The following is a 16278-nucleotide window of genomic DNA, read 5'->3' as shown; positions in this document are numbered from 1 at the left end:
TATATGATATTTATGTCTGTATCTGAAACATTTGGTCACCGGGGAGACTTTGTGAGCCACTGGTCTGTTACAGCATAGCAATTAATAAGAATTACCAGGAGATTCCTGTCCAGCACATGCCAGGCCCCATGACACATGAAAGGATAAAATACACCATTCATGCTCTTCCAAGCATATATCCCTTCCTCTTCCCAACACATAAACTAAGGTAAATATCAACATGCGTGTCAGATTTCTTTCTTCTCTCGACATATTCTTTTTCCTGTAATTCAAACATTTCAACACATTTCTTCCAGCTAGCATGTATTTGCATCTTCTTTTATCTAAAAATGTTAATTTGCACATTGTGAGTTGTAGCTTTCTCCTCACAGGACAAGAATATGCTTTTAGAATAAGGAATACAGAACTGGGCAGCAAAATACCCAGTTCACAATGTAAGCAAAAGATACTGCACTTACTGCACTTGTTAGACACCCGCTCTAGAATAAGATGGCAAATTACCTGAGGCTTTGTTTATGCTGGCTAGCAAAAAATGCTGTAAACAAAGCAGAAGACAAACTGGTTTCTAACATGATTTGTCCAGTCTGCAAGGATTAAGTCAAACCTTTTAAAGCTAAAAAAGCAGCAAACACCCAAGTGAGAGTCTAGGTTGAACTGAGCCACCTGTAATATAAAAGAAACAAAGGCAGACAGCTCTGACCCAGAGGTAGAATTCAAGTTTTTTGAACACAGAATAAACATACTGAGCAAAAACTAAAATTTCTGTAGCAAACTTCCATATTTCAGTGTTAGTTTAAAGACATAAACAAAAAGCAAAAGATGTCTTTGCCATTTACTTCTAGATCCAGAGACTAAACCAAAAAAGTGCATACATCTACTAGTATATCAGTAAGTACCTGCATATATTCTTGTTAAAACAATATCATATCAAATACCTTTATTCTTACCAGAAGCTGAAGGACAAAAATGCTCTGCCTTTTCTACATACTGCAGTTAAGAACACCAGGTGACAATCTGCTAGTCTACATAGTAAACAACACATTTTTATGAAGTATTATTTAATTTTCTTACGGTGCTCTTTTCTGCCTTTTCCATCTGTTGTTGCTTGTGTCATCTTTAGACTGTAAGCTTTTGGAAGTAGGATTGACTTTGTCTTTATGTCCTTGTAAAGACCAGCACAGTAGGGTCTGAAACCAGAACTACTAAATGTTGCAGGAATCCAAGTAATTACATATAAAAATTCTATATTTTTCATGACAACAAAGTTAAGTCCAACACTTGTGGTTGTTTTAAGGTATTTTTATCTTGCGGTCAGTATTTAAGTATCTTCATTACAACAATTAATCATTTCCTTTTATGTGATCCTGTTAAACGTGAAATATCCATGGTCATCAGTGACAAAATTTTTTGTGGGAAAAAATTAATATGGATGTTCTTGGAGAGTAATACTGTATGTACAGCTTCCTTTTTTTTGTGCCCCACATGCTTGCTTCTCTCCTCGCCCAGATAAGGGTGCGCTTGCTAGAATGGCTCTTTGCTCCCTTTCAGCCTGCAGTTTCCCTGCATGGAAACTGGATAGAGTAGAGATGAATAAATGGCAGGAACTGAGATGTCATCCCAGTTCTGGATGTAGCCAGGACATGCACGCTCCAGGAGCTGAGAAGCACTGTTGAGGCATATGGCATAGACATGGCTAATGCAGCCAAGAAGAGGGCCCTGGGCAATAACCGATTTTGCAGCTCTGTCTAATCTGCAGTTTTCTAACTGGATGCCTTCTGATGTTGCTCGTTTTGCTGTGTAACTCTTCCTACTTCTAAGAAAAAGGTTCTTTAGTTCCATGGGGCATTCCGTAACAATATATATAACAATATATTTAACAGGCATGTGCTGCTTGGTCCAGTACAATTAGATATCATGAATTTTGACAATATTCCTTTATTTAAAACATGTCATCTGCAGTAAATGTTATATGTCCAGTGATCTATAAGCAATAGATACGATTTTCTCATTTCCTGGGTATATGGGGCTCTATCACTAAACCTGTATCCAGTGCTCTGTAATAAAACACACCACATAAAGTAATATTATGTTTGTGCATACAAATATGATGTGAATATACACAGTATACAATTTAATCATTCTTGACTATGGTATAAATGGTTAGAAGTGAATGCCTCCTAGACTATTACTACTTACACCTTGCACCTTTATGAACAGACTGACTGAAGGATTTATCAACCATTCACACAAGGAATTTGCCCTAAGTCACATAATGAGTCAGTGGCAAACAAAGGAGGCGAAACAAGGTCCCCTTCTCTCCTAATCTTCTGAGCCAACTTCTAGCCAATGAGAATTAAAAGCCCTTTCACACTTCATAGCGATAAAGTGACTTTCTGCCAGCCACCCGGTATGTTTTATCTGAGTTGTACCCTCAGCATCACAAGAGATTAAAAAGCTTTGTACAGGTAAATAAAAAGGTGTGTGTATATATATATTTATATATATTTTTTAAATATGGTAAAACATAAAGTAAATGAATGAAAATCTTACATCTCCAAAAAACAGTTTATTTTCGCTATATGCACGCATTACCGAGAAAAAAAGTACTAATAAAAGCATACTTTAATTGTGCTAACCTCAGTATTTTGTGTAGTCTTTAGGTTCACTGCAGTCATCCTGCACTACGTTTTTATGGTTCTGCAAATGGCCACTGGGTGTCACAGTTATCTACAGTAAACTCTGCACTTGAAGGACTTTTCCAGCTAATTAGTTCAGTTCCTTTCAAAACAATTCATACCATCAGAGATAATACCAATTCCCATACCCAACACCCATTCTAAGACTAGGAAATGGTTTCCTCAATAAAAATAAGTATCAGTTAGAGTTAAGCTATTATACAAATTGTGTTGCTCTAGAAACTATAGCAAAATGGAAATTTGGCTTTCAAATTTAGTCTGGAAGTAAGATTCAATCATATTGTGTATTTGTGAAATCTTTTCTCTGCTAGAATGGAATAAGACAATTTTAGACTCCGTGGACTTCAGGAATAATTTCCATATTTCCATATTTCTCTCCAAAATTTCTGTGACAGGAGAATCAATTTTTGAGGAAAACAATTCACTCAAAAAGAATCTAACCATTTTGCCAGTATACTCAACACTGTAGTGTTACATTTCAGGTCCCCGCTCTCAGAATCATGCAAAGAGCAAAAGAATGTGAGTTTTCATATTTTTTAATTTAGAAGTAAGCTTGTGATCTTCATCACAGAAAATAAAATGTGACCTCAGTATAATCAGTGCCTATTCAAGTTTGCAGACAACAGCTTTAAATCATGTAAACTGCCTCCTGTCTTTGCATGTTCGCTCCATTGGGACATGCCAGTATTATCCCCTCAAAGGACTCCGTCTGACAAGGACCGTATCCTGTGGGCCTGTTTCATCCACCCAAGTGTATACAGTACACCTGGAGCACTCCATGCGTCCAAAGTGTGGACAGCTGCATGCGTAACATTCAAAGCAAATTATGCGCAATTACGCAGAATGACTTATTACATCATTTAAACACAACCCTGAAGCTTTGGTTGAGAATCTACATACTCTTCAGTGGACACTTGCCAGGAAGAGCTCACCGGTGACAGACACGTGGGAGCTGACACAGTGGACAGGCGAAGTGTGTAGGATGAGCAGGCCAGTGCTTTTCAGTGCCTGTGGTCACTGAGATGCCTGCGTGGCACTTAGGAAATACCTGCAGTGCGTGTGCTAAGAGTTATCGGTCTGGAATAGGTGCTGAGGTCAGAGTTGGGGATTCATATCTGGGATCATTTGGGATAACAGAGTTTTGGGGATCTTTGCTGGGACCTATAAGAAGGATGAAGGAGGAGGAAGGTATTTCCTGGCATGTACGTGAGTTGAGTTGAGCTTCAAAAATAAAGAGAGGAAAAGAGGGACGAAAAGAACTAATCTAATCTCTGCAAATCATGCTTAACAAAAGCACCTACAGGTCCTGGCCACAGTCCAGGTGACTGGTTAGAGATACAGGCTGAGACATGGGCAGGTGAGACAGAAATGCCAAATAGGCACTGTCATAAGAGATGTGTAACACATGGCAGGCATCAGCCTCCCTCTTATGCAGTATGTTTGGGGCCCCAGATTGCCTTAAGCAAATCTTCCTGCCCTGCCCAGTGTTTTCAAACACATCATAGTCACTTACTTCTCCATCCCAGAGACTTGCTACCTGATTGGCTACAATGACTGTCTCAGCTGGAAACGTAAATTTTTCGTATTTTTTCCTGTAACCTATTTTCATCTAACTCCATATACACATAAAAAGGCATATATTGTATTCACTTAAAACAATGTAAACATTATCTATCTAATACATAAAAGATGGATGGAGAGAGGAAGAGAATTAAACTGTCCTTCATGCCCAGCATAGCACGATAAGAAGTAATGGGTGTAAACTGCGGGTGGGAGGTTTAGATTAAACATTAGAAATGGCTTTTTAACAGTAGGCAGCGTTAAGGACTTGAATAGATTGCTTGAGGAGGTTGTGAAGGATTTCAAAAACAGGTTAGACAAACATTTATCAGGGATCATATTGGTTTAGTTGCTCTTGGACTGGAGCAAGGAATGGATTAGGTGATTGTTCAAAGTCCCTTCCAGCCGTGTTTCCCTGTGGTTTTATGTTTCAAAGAAGCCTGATGCCTTATTTTCTGCCAGAGATCAGGTTAGACTGATCATAAAGATCAGTCTTAAACAAATCTCCCAATCTTAAAACAGTGCCAGCAAAAAATAGAAAGTTTTTTTTTTTAATTAACATAATCCTGATTCCCTCTCTCCTTACTCAGAAAGCCTTCCTACTCTTCAACACATTCAACTGCAAAGTTGAAAAGAGCTGGTAAAATACTGAAAGCTTTGTACTAGCAGCACTGATAACACTGTGGCAAGAGTACAGCAAGTGATCTGAAATCTGTATTCCTTTTGACCAAGTTCTAGTCCCTCATGCCCTTCTCTCCTCCTTCCCACCCCAACACAATACTCAATTTTCTAAATTACTGGAGCTATTATACACACTTTCATTACCATAGCAGGTGCAGTTATTTAGAGCATTAATGTCCTAGCAGTAGTGTAAGTTGGGAGTGACCCCACGGCAAATTAACAGTCCAGACACAGAGGCGAATGGTGCTTTAAATTACAGCTGGAAATTTTCCACTGTACCCAAACAGGACTCAATCCAGGGTCCTTGTCTGAAAGCTGCTCCCTTAACACAAGTCACTTGAGTTGGAAGAGAAAAGCATTGCAGATTAACTCAGTTTCCTGGAGAAAAGAGACTCTTTTCTTCCAGCTGAACTTAAAAGATGCCATAAAGCATCAGCAACCTATCTGGAAATTTTGGACTGGCTCCTTATGTGATTTGATCATGGACATTTTCTCCCCTTGTTATTGTATTATTCCTATGAAGTCAGTTATCAAAGTTTCTCTGATTCAAATTTATTCTTTCTGCTCTTTCCCTTCACACTGCTTTGCCACTATTTATCCTTCCTTTTCCCCTTCCCATTCCTTCTCAATTGTAGCAACTTCCTTATTTCCAATAGTTTGAAAGACTGAGGTGTCAATGTTAAGAAAAAAAAACACTGTGGAATCCTCCCCCATCTAAGTCATTCTGTTTATGTTAGCTTTCCATCTTGTCTTTTGTTTCTAAATTGTAAGCTTCCTGGGGCACAGACAGACGTTCATTTTATGTTTGTATTAAATATCTCCAAAAATCGGATTCATCTCGCCTGGGCCTAAAGGCATTACTGACACATGGATATTAAAAGTATCATGTTTATACACTGTAAATAATGTCATGTAAGCAATGTAATGTAATGTTGAATTGCAGTTACCACCACATACCTTACTAAAGGAACAGAGAAAAATAACCTCCAGTAATTCTTCCTGAAAATTGTGAAAAGCAGAGAAAGCAAAAAGGATAGTATGATAAACCATGCTGACAACACTCCTCTGCTGCTTACAACCACACATGTCAAACCGCACTGACAATTACTGAATACAGTACCAGCCCTGGAGTGGGGTCCCACAGAGCTTGTTCTGGTATTTGTGTCACTTGGTGTTACATATTTTGAATAGCTTTGGTTTAGCTACCAGCTTTATTACGCATATAAAGCTATAGTTAAATGTAGGATATGACTGCAGAGCTCGGTGTTGCACTCCTACCAGGCTAACTCCAAAACAAGATGCTGTATAGGTGCGTCATCAAGGTGCTCCACCCAGGCTAAGTGGCTCTGCCCTGCAGCCGGGCAGCCAGGCCACCAGGAGCAGGCGCCGTGCTGAAGGAGATGGTCTGCTCCCAGCACCCAGGTCAGCAGTTGAGTGTCTCTGCAGCACCTGGAATTAGGAGTAGGCAAGATGTTAGACCCATCTCACTTGAAAGACTGTGAAATAGCTACTGACACCCATGCAAAATGTCGGGACACAGACATAAGATCAGCTTCTCTTTTAATGGAGGGACCTCTTGAAGTGGGATTCCCGTCCAGCTAGACGCGGTGGTCCTTCTTGTTCATAAATTGCTATGCTTCAATAGAGTTACATGGATGGCAATGTGATCAGAAATTGTGACAAGTTGGGTCTAATTATTACATTGTTGCTTAATGGCATCATTCAAGTAAAGGCTAATTTATTTCGATGGACCCAATTGTAACCTCACAGCAATAACAATTACAAAAAAAGGGCACTGAAGCAGGAAAATTACACAGTTGTAGGCCCATCTTACATTGGAATTCAGAGTTAAACCAGTGTAAAACCCATTTAAGTAACAAACAACAGGTGCAATATATCATATATCTGAACTTACTAAAATAGAAATCTGTACTGAATATTATTTGAGTTAATTGCTTTGGGTCATCATCAGTGAACATCACTTTGTTTTTACTTAGTCTTCCTCAGATAAAACTTCTGCAGAGTAAAGAAAGCAGGATTAAGCCAAATGATTCCATGAAATCATTAGCTTCCACCACAGGCACGAATCAGACACRTGTAGGAATAAAAAGCCAGTTTGGCAAGATACCATAATGCCAAGGCAGGTCAGTCAGGTTATAACAATTTCTAATTAACACTTCCAAGTTTCAGTATTGTTTATTTGCATGTCAGTGTCACTCAGAAAAGTAAGATACTCCTTTCTGCCTATGAAAACCTCTAAGAAAACTGAAAGAAAAAATTGCACCCCGATGTGTGTAGACTGAAATCCCATGTACTGATATATAAAAGTGAGAGCTGAGCTTGACAACCCTTGATGAAAACAGCTTTAGAAATGAGAAAGTTGATATATTTATGCGCACTGATGAAGAAAAGAATGGATCAGCACAGATTGAATACCACTGAAGTCATAATTTCAAGGCCTTATTTTGATCATGTTTATGCCAGTGGCAAAACTCGCACCAGCTTCAGTGGCTTGATATTGCCTTGCCCCTGAAAATGCTCCCTTTTGAACATGGAGTAGCCCTGTTTCCTAGGGATTACAAAGGCCAAATGTAAAATTCAGCAGGTTGAGCCTTCTAGCAGGCTTCATTAAAAACTGAAGTCTTCAAATTAAGTTTGGGAACTGACTGATATTGCAATAGCCATATATGCAATATTGCTATATTATTCAAGGGGACTTGTTTCAGAACCAAAGTCATGAAAGCAGTTCTAGTGACAATCTGAATCTACTGCAATTTACTGTTATTCAGAACGTCTGTAGTTAAAAAAATTCAGGCCAAATATCCATAGGGTTTGTTATATACATTAAAGTGTTTATGGTTTAAATTAACATTTATAAGTATAGAGGTTATATAGGTTAAATGATTAGAACATTTCAGATCTTGAGAGGCGTATCTAAAACTGTCATTTCTATGACAAACTTTAGAACATATGTAAAATAACATGATCAATTTTTAAGATAATAGTGGGCATATATGTTTTGTTAACAGTATTAATATTTTGTTAGCAATATTGATTTAAATGTTATTATTTAATCAATGATAAAAGTAAGTAGTACATATTAGTTCTATGCAGAAGAGATATCAAGGATGTTTTAGCATCTAACATCCTTTTACGACTGTAATGAAGCTATAATGTATTGATACCAAACACTGTAAGGTAGCTGCATGGTTGAGCTTTTGTAACAATGAAATAGGTGATCCTAAGCTTCTTCTCAATGTTGAAATAATGCTATCATAATATTGACTAAGAAGGTATAACAAGAATTTATTATGGGATAAGCAATCTTACAAAATTTAATGGAAAAGGAATGGTTTTAGGAAACAAAAAAAGCATATTTTTGAGTTTTGTTGAGAGAGTTTTATTTCCAAGGTGAGATATCTGACACCTGTCATTTTTCTTGTTTCTACCAAGGAAAAGAGATTGCGGGAATGATGAGAAAGTGCTGGTGGTTTTGTATGTTTAGAATGCTTACTGTATTCAATCAGTAAAGGTTATTAAGCTCACATCTTGTTTCTTGCACTGGTGCAGGTATCATAACATCTCTATAATAAGTTTAGTAATCTGCATATTTTTGTAAAGCGACAAAAGTAATCAAGCAGCAGTAGTCACCTTTTATTATGTGATAAACTGCACATGTGAGAAACTTCCTAGGCCCAAGAGCCACAAGACACATACCTTGAAGAACCAAGAGGCTGGAGAGCTCTGGGAGGAGCTTCCGGGTAGGAGACAGTAGATCTAGATCCTCAAAGATCCCTAGAGGTCATCCTAGGATCTTCCCTGAGGATATCCTCAGAGATCTCCTGCTTCCTCAGGTGAGCTGGCACTATTGGCCCCAGCAGCCCTTCCTGGCTAGTTTTCTCCCACAGCTGAGTATTAGGAACATAGTGACAGTGGCAAGATGTCTCCAACACGGGAGTCAGATTTGAACGGGTTGTGAGCTGGGCGCAGTTCATGAGCCACAGGTTGGCCTTCTGGCAGTATGGGAGTAGGTGTTCAACTGGCATAACTCAATGTGACTGTCAGCAGTGTACTGGCACCTTTCACCCATGATGACGCCGTTTGCATTTTCAAATCTATCATTTAAAGTGTAAATATAACCATTATTGCAAGTCTCTATTTTTCTTTTAGGCCGGAATTTACCTCTTCTAACTTTAGTCACCTAAAAGTTAGTGGCTTAGTCTAATGTAGGTGGGCTAGGCTCTCCCTAATGTCAATGGAGAAAGACATCAGAAGTGATTCATGCCCATCTAAGATAAGTATCTATGATGAATCACCTTTGTAGGTGCCTGAATCTCTCCAGAGGAAGCCTAGAAAAATAGCTTAGGCTAGGTGCTTAATTTATAGATGTATAAAATCAGGTGAGATGAATGCCATGCCCTCTGTTTTAAAAAGAAAGTTCTACCAAGGTTTTTCCTGCTAGTAGTGTCGTTACAACAATAACAGCAAAACAGATTAAATGCATCAAACTACCTACTTAGCATCTGTGTCGATGCTTCTGGTAAAACGGAGTTCATCCTATTCAGCTGTGTCTTTGGCACTGCACTTCTAACACCACATGGGGATTCTTTTTGCTTCAGGGACAGGAGCCTTTGTTTTTAAGAGAGAAAGCCTGAGACCATTTCAGAATGTACTGTGAGGCTTTGAGTGGCCACAGCGTGCAACAGAACAATAGTTAAGTACTTCTAGGTGTCAGATTTGTTTTAATTCATAAYACTAGGTTCCAATTGTGAAAATGTGGTAAATAGGACGGTCTACAGAAGAAAGTCTACACGTACAGTGAAATATTTACAAGACCAAGCCTTTATCCCAATTTTTAAAATCTGCCTTTTCCTCTTTCCAGTTTGAACTCCCTCCCATTGTGCCTTCCAGCTCTGTGTGCTATCTAGCAGGACACGGTGCTGTCTTGGATGCGGCCTTCTGAAGGAGTGTTATTAAATAGGAGATGCTTAAATAGAAGATGTTAGTATTTATAGAAAACTACCGATGAATTAGGAAATTCTAAAGATGTAAYTGAGTATATTGTATTATCATGCGCTGATAGATAAAAATAGGAATGGCAATATACAGGCTGTCTTTCCTATTAGTCAAACTGGTAATGAGTAATGTAGCCAAATGCATGTCAGGAAAACCTCCATACCACACTATGCTTCATAAACCCTCCTGGCATTCTTCTTTAAGACAGAAGCCACAAGAGCATAAAGCTTTAATTCTCATGTATTTGAAATGACTACGTTATTTGTGAGGCAAAGATTCAAATAAGTTATATTGCTCACCCCAAATAAATGTCAGTAAAAGACTAGCTCCACCTATATTCCACAGGCTGTGCCCTCTTCAAAAAAAAGTATTTTAGAAAATTTGGGGAGCGTTACGTTTTCTATTTGAGAAATCAGGTTGTTTTAGTACCAAGAGCCCAAATATATTAGTCAAAGACAAAAACATTAAACTATAAGAGATGAGGAGCCTTTGGAAAAGGATCTGAATAAACTCTTCCGGAAACCATAAAGTAAAGTTTTAAGGTCATAAGTTTAAGATTGTATGGGTTTAATATCTTACAGCTTGCTGTTAGCCATAGAAAAAACTTCTGTCTTGACTGGTATCTTTCTGAGAACTTAACTGATCAGACTTCAATGCTGTTTTGCCATGGCTCTATTTCCCCATCTTGGATCTGCAGCCAGTACTGTATAGTTTTGGAATGATATTCTGTTTCAAGTATGGAAAGGAAGTATTTTTGTGCTGGGTTATTGGTGGTGCCTTGTGGTTTCTATTGAAGTAGCTATTTGAAACTTTATGACATCTTGAAACATGAGTAGTGTCAGAGTTGATGCACTGGAAGATAGTTACAAATTAGGTGAAGTGGTGAAGATTTTTATCATGTAAATGTATGGAGACATGAGGGAATCTTTTCTCTAACTTCGCGGCTCTTTATTTCTGATGTATGTAATATTCAACAAGAAGGGTGGAGAAGTTTGTGTGAAAAGGTATATTTTAAGCAAAGATACAGTTTCTGCAAAAATTAGTGATTTCCCTTAAAATAAGGGAAAGTTAAATAGCAGTGCAATGACGTCCTTATGAGACTAACCTTTAATCTCTTGTCCAAAACAAGTACGGATGTTCTGGCAGTTCGCCCTTCTACATGCAGACTTGGGAAAACCATATATTCCCTGATTAAGAAGGAAAAAAAAATTACTAAGTAATCCCTGGGCTCCAAGAATCTATTCACATGCTTAATGTTTAGATATAATCTGCTCACGATTACGTAATAGTTTCCCCTCTCTGCCCATTCCAGAGTGGATATGAGATACCACAGTCTACATGCCCAGTCTTGAATTTTTAGCTCCAGGTGTAAGAGCTCACTGCCATAAATCCCTCTAGAGAAAACAGAACAAGAGAGAATGGACTAGTCTACATGTCACTCTGGGAGAGACAGGACCTCATTTGATGGCGAGGCAACAGAAAATACAGTGTTACCCCACACAAGGTTAGGCTCTAGGAGCTATGTGGGAGTTGGCAGACACAATTAACAATTCTGAAATAACAACTGCCTGCAGAGCCAGCACTCAGTAAAAAGCAGGGGAGCGGCCTGCAAGTAGGAAAAGAACTGCAACAATAGAAGGATAAATCTAATCTTGCACAGAAACACTGATAACCCATCTGAGCTCTGGACATGAAACCTACACATTAAGGAACACAGACTATAGGGAATACTCCAAACAATAGGCCTGGAAAGCCCTATAGAACAAAACTACTGCTGGGCTTGTCTGTGCAATATGTACCACGGTTGGCTCTCAGCTCCTGTTACACAGAGTGGTCAAAATGGGATTTAGTAAGTGTTAGAGCAAACATGTACATGGATCAACATGCAGAAGAAAAAAAGCAGTCCAAGCACACTGTTATTCTGTCCACTTCAAGTGTGGAAATCTCTCTTTAAAGTGCTGACATGGTGGCACACCATCCTTCCAAATCCTGGCTACACACAGCAGTCTAATACATCGCAAAATGTCTGATATGCCACAGTGTACATAGCCAGACTTTGCAGGCTGATATCTAGGATAATCCCAGAGAGATAAATCATACATGCAAAGCAAGTCTGACATGGCAGGTTCACAGCATATACTATATTGTCCTGCTGTACATGCTGCATCAGAGAACTTGCACAGTAAGTACAAGTCTAGCATCAGATTTCTTGCACATGCATAATTTATCTGCCCATACAGATAAATACAGCTTCTCCCAATATGTGGTGGCCTGGGTTGCCAGGCATGCCTATGACAAGAAAAATATAGGAAAAGCCATGTTCTGTGTGCTCTTTATGTAAGAAATTGTACTGACCAATTGAACACATAAGACGACACATCCTATATTAAACAGGATATTCCACAGTACATGGGACCTTCAGTACTTTCTGGCAATAATTTTTGTTAGGATGCCATGTGGTAATTGCCCAGGAGAGTGCAGGGGTCAACGTCAGTCAGTATGTACATGACTTTGGTGAACAGGAAACAGAATGCGACTACCTACTAAATCATGTTATGACAATAGTCATAACTGCTCGCTGAGGATGCATTCTGCCACACCTCCCAAGGCATTGAGAAGATGTCAGACAGAGCTTGCTCCATTACTGATCCATGAGGAACTCCACTCCTAACTGGTCATGAGTCAGACTTCAAACCATTGACCAACCACTATCTTTTGAGCCTGATGGTACAGCCAGTTTTTCACGCACCTTGTAGTCTGCCCATCCTGTTCCTATCTCCCCAGTCATAAGGTTACTGAGGGAGACTGTATTGAAAGTCCTAATAAAGTCAAAGTTAAATGGCATTCACTGCGGCCAAGCTTTGGCTTTCCACTTCTTTAACTTAAATACTGACCATACTCTGCATGAACTGACGGAATCACAGCCCAGTGTAGTTTGTTTACAAATCCTCTATCTACTGAATGCTTTCTAGAAATGCTGTTTAAGGAAGGTGGTTGTTTTTCATCCATATTTCATGTTTTGAAGGTTGCAAACATACACAGGTGCATGTTCAAGCATTTATTTAGTTTGTACTGTGGAAAAAGCCATTGCTCTACATTCTTCTTTCTTCCTTTGTTCTTTGTTGTTAGTTGGTTTGTTTCCAGTAACCTCAAATTCGGTGCAGAACAAAAGGAAAAGGAAAGTGTACACGCATACACCTGATAGGAGGGAATCAGATGATTCATTACCTTCATCACGCAGCTCTGACTACTAATCCATCTCTCCAAGACCTTCTCTAATATTTTCTAATATTTCAACTCTGCCTAAGCAGCTTTAAATGATTATCATAAAAAAAAAMCCCAGCCTCTTAATGAAAGAGTTCCTTCCTATTATTCAGATCTGGACTTCCTGCTTGATCCTACTCTAAAGCAAAATGGGGGGGGGGAAAAGAGAGAAAGAAATTAGTCAGAGTTTTATTAGTTGCAGTCAACACATAAATGACAAACATAAATGACAATTCAAGGGTGATTTTTTTTTAAACTTACCAGACTTAAAAATGGGAGAGTATTTTTGCTCTGAAGAAAGGAAATTTCCAGCTTTCCTAGAAGACGAGAACATTTATATTTAGTCAAGAATGTCCCAAGACCGCTTTCTTACATGTAAAGATGTCATTTATCCAACAAATTCTGTATTTGGTCATTTTACTGGTGTTTTATATGCAATAATTTGTCTCTTCAGTCTTCTAAACTTACACAATAACTAAGAAGTGTTTCTGGAATATTTTTCTATTAAATATGTGGCTTTATACAATAGGAAGTTGTTTGAATTGCCATATAGTGAGCACCGTACATACTGCGTGGTTATGTATTACCTCTGTTCTTCAGTAATATGGCTAGTGAGATCATGACAGCTGTGGTTAAGGTTGCCAAAATTTGTCTTTAAAATTCCTCTTCTGAGTGTTTATAACTTAGTCAATTTTCACTGCTGAACTGTTGCTTTTGTTCTCTACTTTGGGGAAACTTTGAAGATATCTGAATATAATGAACACATACTTCTGTTATTACAATCAAGTCCTCACTCTGTCACAAGTGGGATGTGCTTTGTATTTAATAGTCGATTCGTCTAATTGCTCAAAAAGCTGCATGCTTATTTGGCCTGTCATTACACTTGCTGTGTCTCATAAGGGTGGGGAATAGAATCAGGATCCAAACCAGGGCTCAGCTGACCACACAGTTGCAAAGGCCAGTGCGACTGCCCTGTTCATGATTCTCCTTTTCCTTGCTGCAGGACCGGGAGAAAGGTCTGCTAGCCACAGACCTGTCCCTCCCTTCCTGGTGCCTAGTAAAAACACAGRAGACAGAGGAGAAGAGGAGGACCTGCTCTGGGAACTTTCCACATGCGGGCTAGGGTCTGGCTGAGCAATACTCCTTTTACTGGGAGTCTGACTCCTTCTCCTTCTCCTTCTCCATGTCAGCTGGGATCCTGAGAAACTTTGAGATGCTGTGTCCCAGCTCTAGACCCCCTTCCTGATAGGGGCCAGGGGCCTGCGCCATTCCAGCAATACTGAGCTTCTCCCTCCAGCCCTTTGTGTTTCTGGCAGGATATTTCCTCCGCCAGGGAAGGAAATGAGGCAAGGAGGGGGTGTAAGGACTTTCATGGTGATTAACAGAGCGATATGTACCTCCAAAAGGTCATGCTTCAGGTTCCTGTCAGCTCCAAACACTACTCTCACTCAACTGAGAATACTTCCTTGAGATGAATGGTGCACGCTGCTACCCTGTGAGACACCCTTCTACCACAGATGGGTGTACTGAGCCACTTCCCCACATGATGTTGTCCAGATACAGTAAAGGGATTCTGCATTTATTTCATCATAAATGTGCTCTTCACAGACTCATCGACTTCCTTCCTCCTTTCAACCGCTCCAATCTGACTGAAGTAGTGAAGGAGTCAGTGTGTGGGAGCAGCAGGCTCCACACAGGTAATCAAAGCAATGCCTCTGATGTGGGAACACAAGCATCTCTGGGCAGGCCATCCCAACACAGCAGCGTAAGCAGCTAGAGGGACAGTGGAACAAACTGGTATGGTGGGAAGGGATGTGGGGGACTTTACCCACCCCCCCACACCTCCCAGACACTGAGGCACAGGGCAGTGAGGAATGATGAGCAACTTTATCTCCGTGAAAACCCCGGTCACAAATTCTTGCTCTTTTGAGTTTGCTTTTGTAAGATGTCTCTGCAGATTCCACACTGCTCTGCGTACTGTTCCTGCAATCTTTGCCCAAATCTTCTAATTATAGACTCAGTGATGACACCTGGGGAGGGGGAGGACTGAGGAAGAAGAACCAAACTGTGATGAAAAGGCAGGGTGATGGAGACGAGAGGAATACGGCAGTGGTGAAGTGGTTAAAACATGAGCAAAACATTCTCTAACAACAGCTGGTGAACTAAAAAACACAAAATCAAAACACTCCTCTGTCTGGAAGACTGATGCTGGATTTAATCCTGCAGCCACACCTGGGCAGAATTCAGTCACAAATCTCTTTCCAACTTTTCCCTCAGGTTTACGAGTACTTCAGCTCTTGCAGGTCAAACAGCTTTTGAAGCCTCTCCACAGGGCCAAGGTACAGTACCTAGTTCAATCGCTCAGGCCTCCAGCAGTCTCATCTTCTTCTCTGGTTTCATTTCCCTCAAGGATTTTGTCTCTTTACAGACTTTTCCACTGGTCTTGGGCCAATAGTTTCCCGCAGTCAGACTTCTTCAAAGCTGCACTCTGAAGAAAGCAGTATTGTCAGAACTTACCATGCTATCATGAGTTGGTAATAYTCAGTGTTTTTAAAACCTCTGCTCCCAAAGGCAGATGATTAGATGTTAATCTCAGCTTTCATTAAGAAAAAAAATAGCTTTGTTATTTCCCTCTGGGTTTTGGAGAAAAGCTTGAAAATAGCAAAGATGAAAATTCCAGGCTCTAAAGCCAAATAAAAATGTTCAACGTGTTATTTTTAAATGTATCAAGATTCTACCCGTGCCGTGACTTCTGAACAGAGACTTGGTTTATGATTTCGGTTCCCACTCTGTGGCACAGGAGGGAGGGCATGTGGGCAGGCGGAGGAACCTCCGAGCGCAGCCCGGGACCCCCGAAAGGCCCAGCGCCTGGCGTCGCAGCACCTCTGCGCTGCACAACCCTACCGGCGAGGCGCGCTGCCCCATCTCCCACGCTGACAGGCCTCGCTCCTTGGCTCAACCGCGAAAGACCCAACCAACAGCGGATATAAAACCGACCCGTACCCAAGCCGGGCAACGCCAGGACGCTTCTCTATGGAGTATTTCTGCCTTAAAAAAAAAA

The 16278-nt window shown here is 40.0% G+C and overlaps 1 long non-coding RNA gene across 5 annotated transcripts; it reads right to left on the bottom strand.

The window, feature by feature from the left end:
• Positions 1 to 670: 670 nt before the first annotated feature.
• LOC112963424 lies at positions 671 to 16278 on the bottom strand. Of its 5 annotated transcripts, none has more exons than XR_003252597.1 (6): positions 16221 to 16278; positions 14615 to 15705; positions 13479 to 13534; positions 11059 to 11140; positions 6216 to 6386; positions 671 to 2054 (listed from the first exon to the last, which is right to left on the bottom strand). It is a non-coding gene; the product is annotated as an uncharacterized LOC112963424 (long non-coding RNA). The 5 variants fall into 5 exon arrangements; XR_003252596.1 differs by lacking the exon at positions 671 to 2054 and adding an exon at positions 8655 to 9052 and having other exon boundaries at positions 5812 to 6386; XR_003252594.1 differs by lacking the exon at positions 671 to 2054 and having other exon boundaries at positions 5812 to 6386.

Source organism: Apteryx rowi, unplaced genomic scaffold (assembly GCF_003343035.1).
Source record: "Apteryx rowi isolate R43461 unplaced genomic scaffold, aptRow1 scaffold_169, whole genome shotgun sequence".
NCBI classification, from domain to species: Eukaryota; Metazoa; Chordata; class Aves; order Apterygiformes; family Apterygidae; genus Apteryx; species Apteryx rowi.
Note: the sequence above shows the minus strand (reverse complement) of the source record. Positions and strands in the feature narration are given on the sequence as shown.